This window comes from Lissotriton helveticus, chromosome 3_1 (assembly GCF_964261635.1).
Source record: "Lissotriton helveticus chromosome 3_1, aLisHel1.1, whole genome shotgun sequence".
NCBI classification, from domain to species: domain Eukaryota; kingdom Metazoa; phylum Chordata; class Amphibia; order Caudata; family Salamandridae; genus Lissotriton; species Lissotriton helveticus.
The window spans coordinates 792,327,670-792,345,746 of NC_136061.1; positions in this window are offsets into that span (position 1 = coordinate 792,327,670).

The following is an 18,077-nucleotide window of genomic DNA, read 5'->3' on the forward strand; positions in this document are numbered from 1 at the left end:
TCAGCCATGCAAATATTTTGCTGATAGGTGACTTTAATTATTGGGCCAATGATGTGACGGGTGGACCACACTCTGCTGAACTGACCAATCTACTTAGCGGATTGAACTGTACGCAACACGTAACTTCCCCATCACACATCAAAGGACACATACTGGATCAAATTTGGACATCTAATCTTTTAGTGTCCTCATTGACAGTTTCCCCTTTCACATGGTCTGATCACCTCCTAGTAAAGTTTGTGATCAATAATGTAATTTCAGACAAAGCCCCTGTCAAAGGAGGGTTCATGTCAAGGAATTGAAACAGCATTGATATTAATGCTTTTCGTAGCTCACTGGCAAATATGGTTCCCATTATTCAGCCATCCGTCAACCTAAGCTGGGAAAGTATCACAGCTTGGTCAACAGCAGCTAGCAGCATGCCCCGCTGAGGACAATAAAAACAGCCAGATGCCATGAGGCCGAGAGATGGTTCTCAGAAGATTTAAAGTCTCAAAAACTAGTCCTCCGCCAAACTGAAAAGAAATGGAGATGGAATTATTCCCCTGATAAAAAGAGATTTACTTAGCTCAATTTAAGGAATATAAAACATCGATTCAATCTACTAAGGCCACCTATTTTTCTTCTAAGAACCTGAGCTCCAACAATAAATTAAAATACATATTTACAATTGTGATTGAGCTCTCCAACCCTGAAAGAGTTACAATAAAACCCATCCCTTCCCAAGCCCTTTGTAACTCCTTGGACACCTTCTTCATCGACAAAATTACTATGATTAAAGACAGCATTCCTACTAGCTGTGCTTATGAGGCTTTACCCATGGCACTGAGAAAGCACTGCTCCCTTCATCAATTCCCGGCAATCAGTAGAGAAGCGCTTTTGGAATTTTTGATCAAAGTTAAATCTGGATTCCCTACTGACAGCTCTCCACCATATATTTTTTTAAAGAAATTTTTACTGCAAGTACTGAGCCTGCCCTATCTCTTCTAGATGAGTCATTAACACAGGGCTGTGTCCCTAGAGCCTTTAAAAGAGCTATCATAGTTTCTCCTCTAAAAAAACCTGAGGCAAACCCCCTGATCCCGATTAACTACCATCCTATTTCTTTGCTTCCCTTCCTGGCCAAGGTATTGGAATCTCATGTGGCAAATTGCCTCTGCTCATTTATCAAACAATCTTATTACTTTGAGCCTCACAAAGCAGGGTTCCGACCGTCTTACTCAATGGAGGCAGTAATATTGACTGTGTCGGACACACTACTGTAGATTTCCGACAGAACCTCAGGTTCTGGTGCTATTGGACCTCTCAGCGGCATTTGACATGGTTTATTTATTTATTTTTATTTTAGGAGTTTTCTATAACACTGGCCAGAAACGAGGGTATCGGAGCGTTTTACAGCAGGATGTGGAGAAGTCAAATACAGAGTAAAAGAGCAAAATACAAGCAGACATAAGTGTTCGGAGAGTACACATGGGGATCAAGGGATCGGAGGTCGTCATTGAGGTAGAGCGGTCAGGGTGTATTCTTGCTGACGTGCCAAAGTTTTATCCTGAGAATTTCTCCTAGTGGTGGTGACCCCATGCAATAGGATGGGGAGAGGGGATAAGGTAGGTTGAGGGTGCCTGAGGTCTGGTGACTGTCAGGTTAGATCTTGTGAGTCACGTAATTGAGTTCCGGAAGGCACGGTTGAGGTAGAGGACTTTTAGGTGGCTTTTGAACTTTAGAAAGGAGGGGTAGTTCTGATGTCCACGGGGATGGCGTTACAGATTTTTGGAGTATTGCCTGCAAAAGAGCAGGCTGCGTTGTTTTTTGCGTATTTTCAGGAGGATGAGAAGGAGGGAGTTGGAACTCCTGAGACTTCTCGACTGGCCGCCTTTCTTGAGTTTAGAAGCTAGGTATCCTGGTTTCGCTGTGTGCAAGGCTTTGTGTGTCAGGCAGGCAGTTCTGAAGCTGGCCCGCATTTACACTGGGAGCCATTTTAGATCTCTGAGTGCGGGAGATATGTGGTCGAATTTATTAACTCCGGAGACCATTCTGGCCACTCCATTGAGGGTGGTTTTTAGGGGTGCTAGGTGGGAGAGAGCTGTATCGGAGAGGATTGCGTTCCCATAGTCCAGTCTAGATAACACCAGAGATTGGGTGGCTTGTTTGAGGTCCGTAGGTGGAATTTAGTGTTTGATTTTGTTGAGTAGCTTCAGATTGATAAACGTGCTCTTAGCGGAGTTCTTGATGTGGTTAGTCATGGATAATTTGTGGTCAAGGTTGATTCCCAGTGATTTCACACAGTTTGTCAGGGTGAGATTCCCGTTGAGTGCATCAATAGCTTTCAGCCAATCTGTCGTTTGCGGGGTTTCTTCCTTGTTGGAGATGAGGAGGATCTCGGTTTTTCCTTGATTGAGTTTAAGGTGGTTCGATAATAGCCACTCCTGGACTTCTTTGAAAGTATTGTTGAGTCTTAGAATGTCGTTGAGGGAGGAGGATTCCAGGCATATCTGGGTGTCAAATGCGTATAGATGGAAAGGGATGTTGGCTTTATTCAGAATGGTGGTGAGGGGTACCATGTATATGTTGAACAGTTGAGGGGAGAGAACGGATCCTTGAGGGACGCCTCTGTTCACGGGGAGAAGGTCAGATGTAAGGGATTTGATTTTGATTCTCTAAGAGCAATTCTGGAAGAAGGAGGAGAACCATTGAAGAACCAGTTTGTCTGCACCTACCCGTTCTTTGAGAGTCTTGATGAGAAGACTATGATCTACCGTGGCGAAGGCTGCTGACAAGTCAAGGAGGATGAGCAGACAGCAATGGTCTGAATCAAGGGAGTTGCGGATGTCGTCCACGATGTTAAGGATTGCGGTTTCGATGCTACAACCTTTTCCAAATCCTGATTGGTGCTGGTCTAGTAAATTGTTAGTGTCAATATGTTTGTTCAGTTGCCGGAGAATGCATTTTTCCAGAATTTTGGCCAGGAAGGGAAGATTGGAGACCGGTATGAAGTTATTCAGGTCGTTAGTGTATAGGCCTGGTTTCTTCAGGAGAGGTGTGACTTGTCCGACCTTGAGGCAATCAGGTATGGTGGCCGTTTTTAGGGAACTGTTTATGATTTCAAACCAGAGTGGTGCAAGGGTGAGTTTCAGATCTTTGGCCATATGGGAAGGTATGGGGTCCAAGTTGTGGGATGAGGGCTTGGAGGAGGAGATTAAGTTGAGGATCTCAGCTTCCGGGACGGTGTCGAAGGGGGACCAGTTGATTGCGGGTCACCGACTAGAGGTGGTTTCGATTGATGTGGTGTAGTTGTTGCCAGGAGGATGGGGGTTGATGTCGAAAGAAAGTTTGATCTTGGAGTTTTTTTAGTTAAAGAAGTTGCTGAAGTTGTCGCATAAGGCTTTAGAGGGCTGGACATGGGTAGTAGACGGCTTGGACGTTGGTTTTTTGATGATGTCAAAGAGTTCTCTTGGTCTGTTTTTTGCCTTGTCCAGCGAGGTACAGAAAAAGTTGGTTTTTTCGCTGTTGATATGTTTTTTGTACTTTCTTCTTGCTGATTTGAGCTCTTTGCAATGGCTGGAGGAGGGGTTATTTCTCCAGAGCAGTTCTTTGGCTCTGAGTTGCCTTCTTTCATCGTTGATATCCTTGTTGAACCAGGTTCTGGAGGGTATGCTCCTGGTTTTTTCAGTTTCACAGGAGCAAGTTGGTCCAAGATGGAGGACATCGTTGTGTCTTTGATGGAGGGTTGACACATGATCGGTTGAGAGAGGTGGAATAGGATTAGGTGATGGTCTGACCAGTCGACTGGAAGGATGTGGTCTATAGTAATTGCGTCCTGTTGGGCGATGATGGCGTCCAGGAATGCCCCTTTGTTGTGGGTTTCTTTTGAGCAGTGCTGGGTAAGGTTCTTGGAGTGTAATAGTTTGTTCAGGACTTGTACTGGAGCACTATTCTCATCATTCCAGAGGAGGTTGAGGTCGCCTAAAATGAGGTTGTTGGTGTTTCGGAGGGAGCAGTGGGCAATCGGGTCCGACAGGTGCTCCGTGAATGTGGCTGTGTTGCCTGGGGGATGGTACGGGAGGTGGCACTGCAGTATACTGTTGTTGGCGGTTCTGATGTTGGCGGTTAGGCATTCAAAGGAGTTGTGGTTAAAGGTATTGATTTCCAAAACCGATAAGTTGTTGTTGTGGATAATTGCCAAGCCTCCGCCTTTTTGGTCTTTCCTATCTTTGTTGATGATAGAGAAGCCCGGGGGTACGAGCATATCCAGGATAGGAGGCGAGGAGGCGTTTAGCCAGGTCTCGGTGATGAAGGCTATGTCTATGTCATGATTGAGTATGGTTTCTTCCAGCTCTGTGGCATGTTTCGTGGCGGATCTGCAGTTTATAAGCATGCAGTTAGTGTGGGATCTTTCTTCTTTAGGTTCAATAGGGAGGTTGATGAGGAAGGATCGGGGTCTAGGGGTTTTCAGGAGGGATTGGTCACTTCTGAAGCTGGTGATTACCTGAATTGTAGATGCACGACGTGAGGGATGGTGTATGAGGAGGCCAGCTCGAGCGCTTCCTCCGAAGACATGGCTTCCGCGATTCTATTTGGTCTTGAGGCATGGGACGCGTAGGGGCAGGGAGCCTGGCTAGGGGGCAGGGGCTTGGTAGGCCTAGGGAGTGTGGGGGGGGGTGAAAGGGTGGGGAGGAGTGGGTGTTTAGGGGGTTGTGTAGAGTCGAGAGGTTGGATAGGATGAGATTCAGTCCCTGTATTATAATGGCGACTTGGCTTTCGATACGGATGAGGTGGCAATCCATCTCGTATTGACTGGGGGAGGGTTGCTTCTGAATGGGGTCAATTTGGCCGGTTGGGGCATTGAGGGAGTTGTGTCATCTTTGGGTGTTTATTACGTTATCTGATATGGTACTGGGGTGGGTCATATGGTGCGGGGGGTCAGGATGTGGTGGTCGTTTAGTCTTGAAGGAGGGTAGAGGCCGGGGGTTGGGAGCCATGTGGGGTGTATTGCGGTTGTCTGGAGCTGATTGGGGGATGTTAAGCATAGGGGTTAGTTCTGGAGGATGGACTATATCAGGGGGAGGGGCCATGTCCTTGGAGCTGCAGGGAGTAGGGAGGGTTTGGGGTTGAGCGTAGATGGTTGTGGATGCGGGGGGCAAAATAGGGAGGGTGTTCGGTATGAGGGACTGGTTGCCCGGGTGGATGGGGAGCAAAGGGAAGGGGGGTGATGCGTGGATGATCAAAGGCCTCAAGATTGTCGTTTTTGGCTTGGATCAGGACAGCGCCGTTGGAGTAGATGGTCACTGAGGTGGTCCCGTAGCGTGGCAGGTGGTTTGGGGCATAGAATGAGAGTTTACAGCTATGGGTCGTATTGGTGATTTGAGTGATTTGGCGTTTTGTTCTCAGGGTGGAGATCCAAAAGCCGGGTCTAGCTGGGTGAAAGATAAGGTCCATTTTTACTTGACCTTTTTCGTGGAACAGTGATAAATGTTGGCAAAGAGGGATTCTGGGAATTGCCTGATCAGTTTGTGTTTGAGGAATTTTTTTAATTTAGGTGCGAGGTTGGAGGGGAGGTACATCGAGAAGGAGTTTGGGCCATGCCGTTTTATGTAGGGTGAGGAGAGGGGGTTGGAGGGGGTGTCATGGGTGAAGGCATTATAGTTGTGGTGTCAGTGAGGATGGATGCTTTTGAGGTGGGTTCTTCTAGTAACCTAGTGGACGGGGCAGGAGTGCTTCCCGGCAGGCTGTTAGGGGTGACCAATCTCTCTATCTGTTGTAGGTTGGAGGGAAGTGAGACACGATCTAGGGAGTCAGGGAGAAATAGGGAAGAGGTGAGCTTGGGTCCGCTTAGACTCTGCAGGGGAGTGGGTTATTAGTGATGACTAGTGCAATTTGGGGTTGAGGTGCTCTTGCCCCCCAAGACAGCGGTTCGTCAGTGGAGCTGCGGAATCTCCAAGGGGGTGGGGTTAGTAACTGGGTCAAGTGCTAGTTATGATGTGGGGCTGCGGTCTCTCCGATGATGGGGAGTAGTCACTGAGTATAGGGCTCGCTACGCAGCCAATTTGGGGTTAGGAGGAGAGAGCATGGGGGAAATGAAGAGATCCAGTTCATCAAGAAAGCACCTAGGAGAGGGACCCAGGGCAAGAGGTAGTCTCCAGGTCTTGTGTAATGGAGCGGCTCACCTGTGCCTACTTCCGGATACACCTGAAGTTTGGGCTGTGCATCCAGCGTGCCATCCGACTGGTCCGCCAATTAAAGTCATGGGCAACGGATTGGTTAAGATAAGTTAGGAGCTCCGGATAGGCAGGTGGACACAAGGGTGGAGGTCAGGGGCAGGAGGCTGGCTCCCAGGCTTGTGGCAGGCGGGACTCCCCTGCAACTCCTTCAGGATGCTCCCAGACAAGTTGTGGCCCTGTGTTTCGGGTCAAGCTGTCCTGGCTGGGCCGACATTTTAAAGTCAGGCGAAGGGGAGGTAAAGGTTAGGGGCTCCGCTGTGGCGCGTGAACATCTATGAAAGAGGTCAGGGGGAGGAGGGAGACTCTATGGCATGTTGTATGGCACGAATCACCTTCAGGATGTTCCTATAATGGTTGGGGCATGAGATTTCGGGTCGGTCTGTCCTGGCTGCTCCTCCATTTTGATGTCAGGCGAAACATGGAGATTGAAACGGTGCTCCGTTTTTTAATGTGAACACCACCGCGAGAAGCCAGGGGCAGGAGGCCTTCTCAGGGTCTGTGTCAAGGTGCTGCTCACTTGCATTCACTTCAGGGTGCCCCCCGAGTGATTGTCACCTGGAGCTGTCTTGGTTGGGCCACCATTTGTAAATCAGGCAGGACGGGGAGATTGAGCAAGGCGCTCCAGTTTAGAAATTGGGCCCCTTAGAGAGATGCCAGGGGCAGGAGACAGTCTGAGGTCTTGTGACAGGGCGCTGCTCCCCTGCGCTTTCCCCAGACTGCCCCTCGCGTGAATCCAGCTTGGAGTGTCCCAGCGAGCGGTACAGGCGAAACGGATTCGATTGTGTCCCGCGTTGCAGCGCGCTCCGCGATCCTGCTGTATTCTTCCGATGGACCTGCTTGCGGGGCAACCTGTGTCTGGTGTCATCGTCGTTCCTTTCGGTGCTCCAGCGGTTCCGGGAGGGGGTGTCCTGTGGTCAAGGCAGGACAGGGAGGTGCAGTTCAACAAGGAGGCAGAAGTTGGCAGCCAGAGAGAGATGCGGTGATGCTCCACGTCATCCAGACTTGATTCAGGCTTATCCTGCTCGGGAAGCCGGTGAGTGTTGACAACTGTATCTTGGAGGACCGTGTCAGGGACGCAGGACTCTAGGGTCCGTCTCTCAGCCAGATTACATCCTTCTTGGAGGATCGTTCCCAGTCTGTTCGCCTCTCCCAGTTTACTGCGGCTAACATGAACTCAATATGCGGTGTGCCACTGGGATCTTCATTGTCCCAGCATTTTTTCAACTTACATTTACTCCCGTTGATCCTGTCCTTAAGAGAAAGAAATGTGTGCACATTCAACTATGCAGACGAACTTCAACTAATATTCACCATTGACAACACATCTGAGTCTGAATTTCAAGCTACCATGCTGCTTATCAATATTTGGATGAACTGCAATCACTTAAAATTAGACCCAGACAAAACTGAGCTGGTCCTGATAGGAGGTGCCTGAAATCCTTGACGTTCCCTTTTTTAGCCAGCTGAGCTGTGCTCTCCCCGCACACGATCCTCCTAAGCTAAAAGCCTCGGAGACACAATCAACTGCGACCTATCCATAAAATCTCAGATCAAAATGGTAGTCTCTACCTGTTTCTTTCAGTTGCATAATAAGATAAATCAGCAGACTTCTTTCTAGGGAAGCACTGGTGCAGGCAGTTCTTGCCTTAGTTATCTCTCACATAGATTACGCCAACTCACTGTATTTCGGTCTGTCACTATATTTAGTGAAAAGACTACAACTTGTGCAGAACCAGGCTGCAATACTGATTTTTCATCAGCCCAGATGACAGCAGGCTTCTCCTCTTATGAGGAAGCTACATTGGCTCCCCATATCACAACGCAGTGACTTCAAAATTGGGTACCTCATTTTCAAATCCTTGCCTGGCACCTGCCCTAAATTTGTTTCAAATCTTATTCAGGGACACATATCCATCAGCAATTTTCGCTCAATTCACATGAACCTTCTGGTCACTCTGTTCTACATATCAAAGTGGTTAGGTGGCAGCAGATTTGCAGTGCTGTCCCCCCACTTTTGGAACACCTTACTCCTTGATATTAAATCCTGTACAGACCCCCTGGGATTCAAGACACTTCTTAAGATATGGCTGTTCAATCAGCCATGTGAATAACTCAGCAGGACCTATGCTACTCCTATATATAGCACCAAGAAACCAACCGGTGTACGTGAGCTCTACAAATAATTTTAACACAACATAAGGCAATAAAAAGGTCTGAGAGCATTAGGCTTCATGACTTCTGCATGGAATGAATGTGTAGGTAGACAGGGAATGTGAGAGACCTGAAGAAGGCCATAAACCGGCAAGGGCTTCTTTTAGATGGGCGAAAACATGTTGGCCTACAAATATGGCTATAAGTCATCGAACCTCATCCTAGGCCTGACTTTTTTTCTGATGAATGAATGAATAAAACAACATTTGTAAAGCACACTGCTACTCCAAGGAGTATTCCGGTGCTAGCTAGAGGTTTCTCTGCACATTAAACTATAGACACTGAGGGCAACCTCAGAAATCAAACAGTCAATGTTTGTAAGTACTTTCTGAAGATTGAAAGATCAGAATTGGCCCTTAGTGAGTGTGGACGTTGATTCCAAGCCCTAGGTCCAAGATACAAAAAGGATCTGCCCCCAGTTCTGGAGTGCTTGATCTTAGGAATGGTGACCATATGGCCAGACATTAAATGAAGTGTCCTGGCTGGAAAATAGCTTGAAAGCCTCCTTCTAAGATTGGCAGCACCCTGATCATGTAGCTCTTTATGCACCAGAATCAGTGTCTTGAACTTGATCCTCCTTCTCACGGGGAACCAGTGAAGTGCTCTCAACTGTAGGATATGTGGGTCCTAGGGGCTAGATTGAGAACCAATCTTACGGCCACATTCTGCATCACCTGTAGCCTATTTAACAGTTATTCTGGGAACTCCAGCTACAGGACATTTCAATAATCTAGTCTGGAGATGATCAGTGCCTGAACCACTGTTTTCTTCGCTCCCACCGACAGCAGTGGCAGAAACTTTCTCAAAGTGCGTAGGAGACCGAAACAGGTGCCCACCAGGGCAAGGATTTGCTGTTGGAGGGACAAATCACTGCCTATCTTGATCCCCAACATTTCTACCGTATTCATTAGAGTAGCTGAGGGGGGCATCTTGAGGCCACCATGATCTCCAGGTATCTACAGGTGGTGTACCAAAGAAGACAATCTCTGACATATCAAAGTTGCATTTTAGCTGGTTGATTGCTAGCCAGGTGAGCACATCAGCTAAACAGGTTTTAATGATTTCTCCATCAAGTTGTTCCCCTTTATTGAAAGACAAAAGAAGCTGCGTGTCATCTATATATGTTATCGCTTTCGGCCTCAGTGATTCAGCCAAAGTGGCCAAGAGAGCCACGTAGACTTTAGAAAGCATAGGGCTCAATGCTGAGCCCTGGGAAACACCGACATTAGTAATCTGGATAGGGGAGGCAAAAGGAGGAATCCACCCCTCTTGCCTCCTATTATAAAGAAAAGAGGTCAGCCAATTCCACCAAAACCAATGTAGTGGAGGAGTTCTAGAAGTCTGCCATGGGGGATGATGTCGAAAGCTACAGAGAGAGCCAGCATGACCGGGACAACCTTGCCCCACCATCCAGTTTCTCATTGAAATAATCGGTTGCCTCAAACAAGGCTGTTTCTGTGCTAAAAATTGGGCCTAAAGCCGGACCGACTGAGTTGCCATATATTGTTACTTTCCAGATGACATGATATTATAGAATTGTCATTTCTTTCTAATACCTTCAAAAAAGCAGGAAGGAGAGAAATATGTCTATAGTTGGCAGGGACCTTGGGATCAGCGGATGGCTTTTAAAGTAGAGGGAGAATTTTTGCCTGTTTCCATTTATGAGGCATTAGTCCTACTGAAAGAGAAGTGTTTAGAACTTTGTTAAACACTGGGATTATGGCTTACGCCACTTTGGCCAATAGCCAGGAAGGTCAGGGATCAGCAGGGGAACCTGACTTTAAACACCTAATGGCCGACAGGGCCTCAACTAAGGATATAGGTGGAAAATAGAAGGAGAGGAGGTATTTTGTCCATGGCTGGTCAGGACAAGGTTACTCAACAATAAAGGAAAATCCTCAGGTTTACCTTTGGGTTTTGTTCTGGTTTATCTAGATCGATTCAAATAATACATTAAGCATTTATTTAAGAGGTCCCAGAACTGGTTGAGTCCACTGAGTTGGAATTTACCTACTGAAGTGTAGGGAACTCCTGATGTTGAAGCATGTCTTGAGAAGTTGTGGGTGATGCATTTTCCCCAAAATCGTTTGGATACCTGTAGGTCTACTAGGATAGTTTTTCACATAACCTAGGCATCGTTAGTGATTTCCTGTACTAGCAAGGAAGTTAAGCTTAGGTTTTTTTCTCTCTCTCACTCTCCAGTGTGATTTTATGTTCAGAACTGTGACTTCAAATCAAACTTTACCATTAAAAATGATTTTAAATTATAATTCTTTAGAGTCTAAACAAGACATTTCTACCTGCTCCTAATCAAAAGTTATCAATTAATAAATGGGATGAAGTAACCCAATGTTATCCTATGGGAGAGATAGGCCTTACAGTAGTGAATAATGATTTTTTAAGTTTTCACTTCCAGGCCATGCAAAACTTAAACCTGCATGTCCTGCCTTTAAAATACAAGGCACCTTGGCCTATGGGCCATTAGGGCCAACCTATGGGTTACATATATGTAGTAAAAAGGAAGTTTTGGACTAGAAAGATGTTTATTTTGCCATGGTTAAACGGATGTTTTAAACATCCCTAAAGCCTGCTTTAGTAGGACTGATGGGTGTTTCAAAGCACTAGTTTAGTGAGTGACACAAGGGGTGCTGCAGGCCTACTAGCAGCATTTAATTTACAGGAGGTGGGTACATGCACTACCACTTTACTAGAGACCTGCTCGTAAATTAAATGTGCCAATCAGGTGTAGGCTAATTTTACCATGATTTAGGGAGTGGCCACAAGTACTTTAGCATTAATTAGCAGTGGTAAAGTGCACAGATACCTGATAGTAGAAAAAACAAATTCAGAAAAACAGGAATGGCGAAGGCAAGAACTTTGGGGTGACCCTGTAGAGAGGGCCAAGTCCAGCAAAACCTAATGACAGTGTAACTCTAATCGTTAATTAATTTAAAATACAATAATCCTACTCTTCACTTAAATTTCTTCAAAATGAAATAAAATGCATTTTAACATACCTTCATGGATGTAGAGTAAATATGAAGATAGGCTCTGATGTAGTGGCACCTGGATGTAGTTAATTTAGCGTGATGGATTTGCACCTGCAGTAGTTCCTATGTCAGCTCTTTTGTTTTATAGAGAGCTCCATTTATCCTCTATGCTTATCTCATAATAGATTTGTACAACACTATAGAAATACAGGTGCACAAATGTTCCACATTTGACAGTGATTGGTTTTAAGCTGAGTTGTTTCATATACAGCATAAGCAGATTGTTGTTTTCTGATATTTTATTTTGAATTAACTATTGTAAATTTAAAAATAGCAATGGTGTGTCAAATCAGCCTTATCAGTAATGTACATTGGGTGGTGTAATTCCCCCACTAGTATGAAATCTTTAGGAATCTTGCAATGATACTGGCTTCCTATACTACCTATTATGTGCTTTCTAATTTGCCATCCCCTTCCAGACCACCTTCATTTTCCCTTGTCAGCTACCCTGTCTCTCAATTGCCGTCTATATGCTTTCACCTATTCTTGTTACTGGATCATGTCTCTGAATGTGGATTATGGAGGGACAATGTTATGTGGCAGTCAGTCAAGATACACTTTATTCAATTCTTTTAAAATCATAAAAGCATAAATAACATATATACAATACAATAAAAACAGCACTTATTTGATACAGATATGCAATCATCGGAAATCATTGTACGTCATATTAAAAAAACAAGTACAAATCTAAGCATCTTATGGATAATACATATGGGTACGAGCTTTTACTATACAGAATACTTTAGTGAGCATTTTTTATTTTGATTCTATGAGCCGCAACTAAAAAACTGGCTACACAAAAGATGACACGAATGCTACATAAAGACTGTAAGTAAACAAAGACAGGCCTAACCTGAATAAAACCCGCCTCCCTTAGTAAGGGTACTAAATACTTCTTCCTGGGTACCATGTACAAGCTACAAAACATAATGAAATGCAAAGGATCCTGTGGGGAGAATTCGTCACAACCACATGGGGGACCATTTTCCGGTTTACACCATGAGTGATAAGTACCTAAGGTGCGATGTATCAAGTTGAATCTAAATTTAATTAATAAAAGCCTATGAAATGGCTTGGTCACAACTCTTAGGTAGAGTTCAAGGGAAGGCGAACTTAATAACAGATAATGTTGTCTGACCAATGGCTTCACCAATTCACACTCTTCCCGGGTTGCTCTTGCCATGGACAGAAAGTTCTTTTTTGTCCAAGTCACATCCTCCCATCTAATGCTGGAAGGGGCATTGAATAAATCCGGGCGCCCTAACCGTGCAAAGGTGTGGCTTACATATTCTAGCCAGGGAATTTTCATGGCATGGTCTAATGACATAACATCAGTCAAGATGGAATGGTTGAGTGTCAGCTCGTCATTCAGCCATGTCTTTAGCCAGAATAAAAGTGGGGCCATTTTAATCCTGTCAGTAACATAATCAAGTCCCACTTCCCCATGAATTGAAAATGTTGGGATGGACTGAGGGGTGGATAACAAGCGTCTCAGAAATTTATTTTCCGCTTTTTGTATCAGATCTTGTGATACATAACCCCAAGGGGTGCGTCATACATAACTATGGAGATACATTTGGAGTCATAAATTTTTAATAGGGCATCCATGGGTCTAGCACCCAACCTTTTTGAAAAACTCAGCAAGGCCGAGCTAGCTCTCACCAAAGCTAGACTTTTGGCCTTTATTTGTGGGCCCCATGTGCCCGCCTCATCAAACATAACTCCTAGATATATCCACCCTTGACACAGCTTCTCCTTTACAAAAAAAAGGACATGGTTTTCCTCTTTTTCCTGTGTAGACCCACCACCATAGTGTGAGACTTATTTGCATTGATCTTAAGGTCCAGCTGGTCCATAAAGGTACCAAAAGAATCAAGCAGACGCTGAAGGCCTACCCCTGTGCGCGCTATTAGGACAGCATCATCCGTGTATAGGAGAGCCGGGATCTTCGCTTCTCCTATACGCGGGACATCCCCCTCCACTGCCTCAAGATGTTTGCTCAGGCTGTTTATATAGATGGTAAAGAGGAGGGGGGCCAGGATGCACCCCTGACGTACTCCTCTTAGTGATTTAAAGTGGCTTGTACATCTCCCTTCCTTCGTAACCCTTACTTGGGCAAATAGATCCTGGTGTAGGGAAGCCAAGAAGTAGATAAGTGGCTTGTCCACCCCCATCTGCAGTAGAACTCTCCACAATTTTGATCTGTTGACAAGATCAAAGGCCGAGGAGAGGTCCATGAACGCAAGAAACAGGGACCCCTCCTTGGTAACTGTGTACTTGGAAAGTATCAAGTGCAGATTAGCGCACTGGTCCATCGTACCTCTTTTTGCTCTAAAGCCATATTGGATGTTTATTAGGCCCCCACCCCTTTCGATATTGTCTCGTAATTTATATAAAAGGACTCTGCCTAGAATTTTAATAGCAGAGTCCAGGAGGGAAATTGGCCTATAACAGCCTGGGCCGTTCCGCTGGCCTTTTTTAAATATGGGGACGATGATAGAAGTGGTCCAGGTGCTGGGGAAGATTTTACAGTTTGCGGCTGCAAACACATTTGTTAAGATCCTCGCCCAAAGTGTGGGGGAATATCTATAAAAATTCGCGGGGACACCTCTGGCCCCGGGTCCTTCCTTTTAGAGGTTTCCCCAATCGCTTTCTCCACGTCCTCGAGGGAAAAGGACAAAGGAGCCCACTCACCCATCTCCCAAGGGGTGTCCATAACTTCATTTTTACTACCCCCATATAACTTACTAAAATGGTCCACCCACTTATCATCTGGGATAACACATTCGGTGACTAAGTTGTCCCCTTCGGAGAAAAATGGATGGTTTACTATGGACCAAAATTGTGAACTATCATGTAAAACATCACAAGAAAGTAGGTCTTCCCAGGCCTTCTTTTTTATCTAATTTTTTCTCCTACATACGGCAGCCTTGTACTCCTTTCTTAAACTGGCCACCACTAACCTATCTCTAGGCACAGATTTTAAGGCTAACAACAAAGCCTTGTGGGCTTTGAAGCACTTGGCATCAAACCAACGATGCTGTTTGATCCCACCCTTTAGTGGTTTAGTTGTTAAAGCTTCGGCAACATGAGAACATATGGTTTCAAAGGCCCTCATTACCTCAGTGGGAGACGCCCTTTGGTCCTGGCAAATACCCATATGTTCTTCGATTGAGGGTGATAACCTCTCCATAAAATCCTCTGGAGCAACCTTAGTCCACTTTAACCTTCTCCCTTGGCCCACAAGGCGTTTGGTTTGGCCATTGGCCGAATGACAGGGCATATCCTCCCGATGGACTCCCCATTGCATAATTATTTGGACCGGGTTATGGTCACTATGAGGTGAAACTAGGGCTTTATAAGAAATCACGCTGTGGAGTAAGCCTGAGGTCATAAAAATGTAGTCTAATATGGAACCAGGGCTATTGCCTTTAAATGTAATGGTTCTGGTCCCTCCCTCACTAATGCCTGGTTCATATAAATTCCAACTGGCGAGAAGGTCCTCTAGAGCCTCCCCTACACTAGTATGCTCGAAATGGGGTGTCCTTGTGCCCATTTGACCCTCCTGATCTCCTAGAAAGCATAGTTCATTACAAAGATGTGCGTTAAAATCACCAAGCAATATTATCTCGAAATTAGTGTAGTTCATTTGACTGTACATAGTTATACATTGATACAGGTCTGCTACATGGTCATTTCCCCTCTCCCTGTCCCAAGAGTTATAAAAATGTATAAAAAGGATGTTACTACTGAATGGGACCGTCCATTCGACAATTAGTGTATTTGGGGAAATGCTCGCTATTTTCTTAAAAGTGCCTTTAAGATTTAAGGAAAACAGAAAGGCAAGACCACCCTTTTCCCTACCCGCTGTACTAGGGGTTGCCGGGATAGAGTAGGATGAGTTTCCATTAAGCATGGGCGGATCTAGCGGATCTCGCGTACGCGAAATTGCGGATTTACGGATTCGCAATCCGCGAAGATACGCGAACTCTCGCGGATTTTCCCGTTTTTTGTGTTGGCGCGCGTTCGCGACGATTTTGGGACAATTTCGCAATTGCGAACTTACTTTTCGGCACGCAACGGCCGCGACTATGTTGTTTCTACGTCTGGTTTATCATCACAGGTTCACAGCACCCTCTGTTTCACCACTGCCACCCTCTGGGACACCCATGCCACCCTCTGGTACATCCTCACTGCCACCCATTAGGTTTGTTTATCACTGTAGTTTATGGGGGGTGAAAAAAGCAAGCACACCTCCCCTACTTCAACTGCCATGAATTAATTGGGGGTTGATTAATGTGTCAGTTATTTAGAAAGTTCCAGCCTGGCTGGCACCTGCTTCCTTCCTTATCTGTACTTTGCTTTCTGTTGCAGTTCAATTTTTTTTCACAGGACCTTTATGGTCTACTTGTAGCTATTCTATGAGCCTGCTGTTTGGGTCATAGCAGGGTCGTAGAATAGTTGCAAACTCTGGAGGGGCCCCTCAGGAAGCACTACAGTGAATGTTACAAATGTTAAGTTTGAACTTTTGCACCTGCTCATTGCTTTCAGTTTAGCAAAAACCGTTTTTTCTGCAATTTCGCGCGTTTTTTGGGGCGCGAATCCGTGCGAGATCGATTTCGGGAGCCGCGAATGCTTGCGAATACACTTATTTTTTTTTTGCGACGTGTATGTTCGTGTGCTTTTGCGCGTGTTCGCGAGGCGCTTGTAGCTATACGTTTGCCAAGTTACCCTAGCGGTCGTACACGGGCGCGGCCATCTTGTTTGCGTGACGTAATTCCGTTTCCGGCCGCTATGTGTAATCTCGCAAACTGTGCTGCTCGCTAGTACAATTTCGCGCGTGCTCGCGAGGAAAATCTCGCGCGAACTTACCCACACGGTCGGGAACGGGCGCGGCCATCTTGTTTCTCATTCATTGCTATGGTTCTGGGCTTGCTTTCTGTATCCTCTCTGAATCTCTGCCATCCTTTGCTTGTTTGAAGTTTATTTAATCTATTTTACTTATTATCTATCCCTCTATTTTTCTAGCTGTATATTTTTGTGTTTTCTGCTACTTTTAGTTACTTTTAAACTACTTTTTTAAACTCTTTTCTTTTCTTCTTCACTATTCTATTTCTTCTTTATCATTTAAGTTTATTTCTGCCCAGACCATGGTAAAGGGAGCCGGGAAGCACCCTGAGAAGGGGAAGGGTCCCGCACCCCGTGCCCGGCTCCCGTGCGGGCGTTTGAGGGGGGAGCAAGTGGTGCCGCGGGAGATCTTCAGCGCGGAGGAAGTGGCGGCACTCATCTTCCACGTCCAGCGCCGCCTCCCCAAGACGATCCTGGGAGGCGGCAAGATCGCGACTGGCTATGGCATCCGGGAGCGCCGGAAGCGGTGGGAGAAGGTGTGCCGGGCCATGTATAAGCTCTCTGGGGTCCGGCGCACATATAACCAGGCCACCCACCGCTGGACCGATGTCATGGACCGGGAACGGGACTTGCTGGACGCGCTCGGCGTAGAGGTCCCCGGGCTTGGTGAGTACTAGTAGTAGTAGCTATTCATCACTACTCTGTTTTATCCGGCTCTGTTATTTGCAAATCTTTGTTCTTTACCAAGAGCAATAATGCTGCCGATTACATTGTAGGTAAATTATATTTCAAAATCTTCTATGCATTTCAGGTGCACTGCTCTCCTTCTCAGTAGCCTTGCTTGCTACTATGCTTATTTGTTTTGTACATTGTGTTCATTTCATTGGCCTGAGAAATTATGTATGAGTGTAGTGTAAAGATAAGAACTGCGTAATGCTAGACACTAAGGGTCATATTTTCAATTACCGGCGCATCCCTGCAAAGTAGCAGGGATGCGGCAGTAATTGTGTGCCATGCCACCACCACCCATTGGCCCAAAACGTCACAGAAGCCTTACGTATCTGTGCCGTAAAGGCGACGCATTGCTGGAGTTGCGTGCCAACGATGGCGCAGCTCCAGCAATGCTCTGGGGTACCCTATCTCCCCAATGCTGCATCAAGCCGTACGTCGGCTTCAAGCGCGCAGGGTTTGACTCATGCATCATTGTCTTAAAAGTGACTGATTGACATCTTGTAGATTTCCCTCAGCCACTTTTAGGATTCGTCCCTGCGCAGGTACGCCCTCCCTTGCGCCGGAACGCCCCCTGATGGCGCAGGGCTTTACAACGTGATGCATCGCCCATAATTTCTTTTTTTTTAATATATACGCCGCACCAACACCATGGCGAGTCTTTTGTTCTGCCGCAGCGTCACAAAAGTCACGCAACAATGGAGGAAAATGAGCCGCAAGGGACTTCTAAATCAGCCCCAACAGACTGAAGTCCACTCCTTCCTTTAGACACATGGCTATAAGAAGAAATAGTGGTGGTGGTGGGTGGATTGATAGTTTGAGTATTCACTGATCTGCAAGCAGGATGGACTTTGTCTGTCACTTCGCGTGCTGCGGACTGCTGCCTGCAGTGCCAGGCCTAGGCAAACCTCTTTAGTAGTCTGTTTATTGAGTTACATAGGAACTTTCTAAGTCAACGGTCCGCAAATCAGGCAATACGAATAACGTAGTATACCACATGAGATAGATCCCGTGGAAT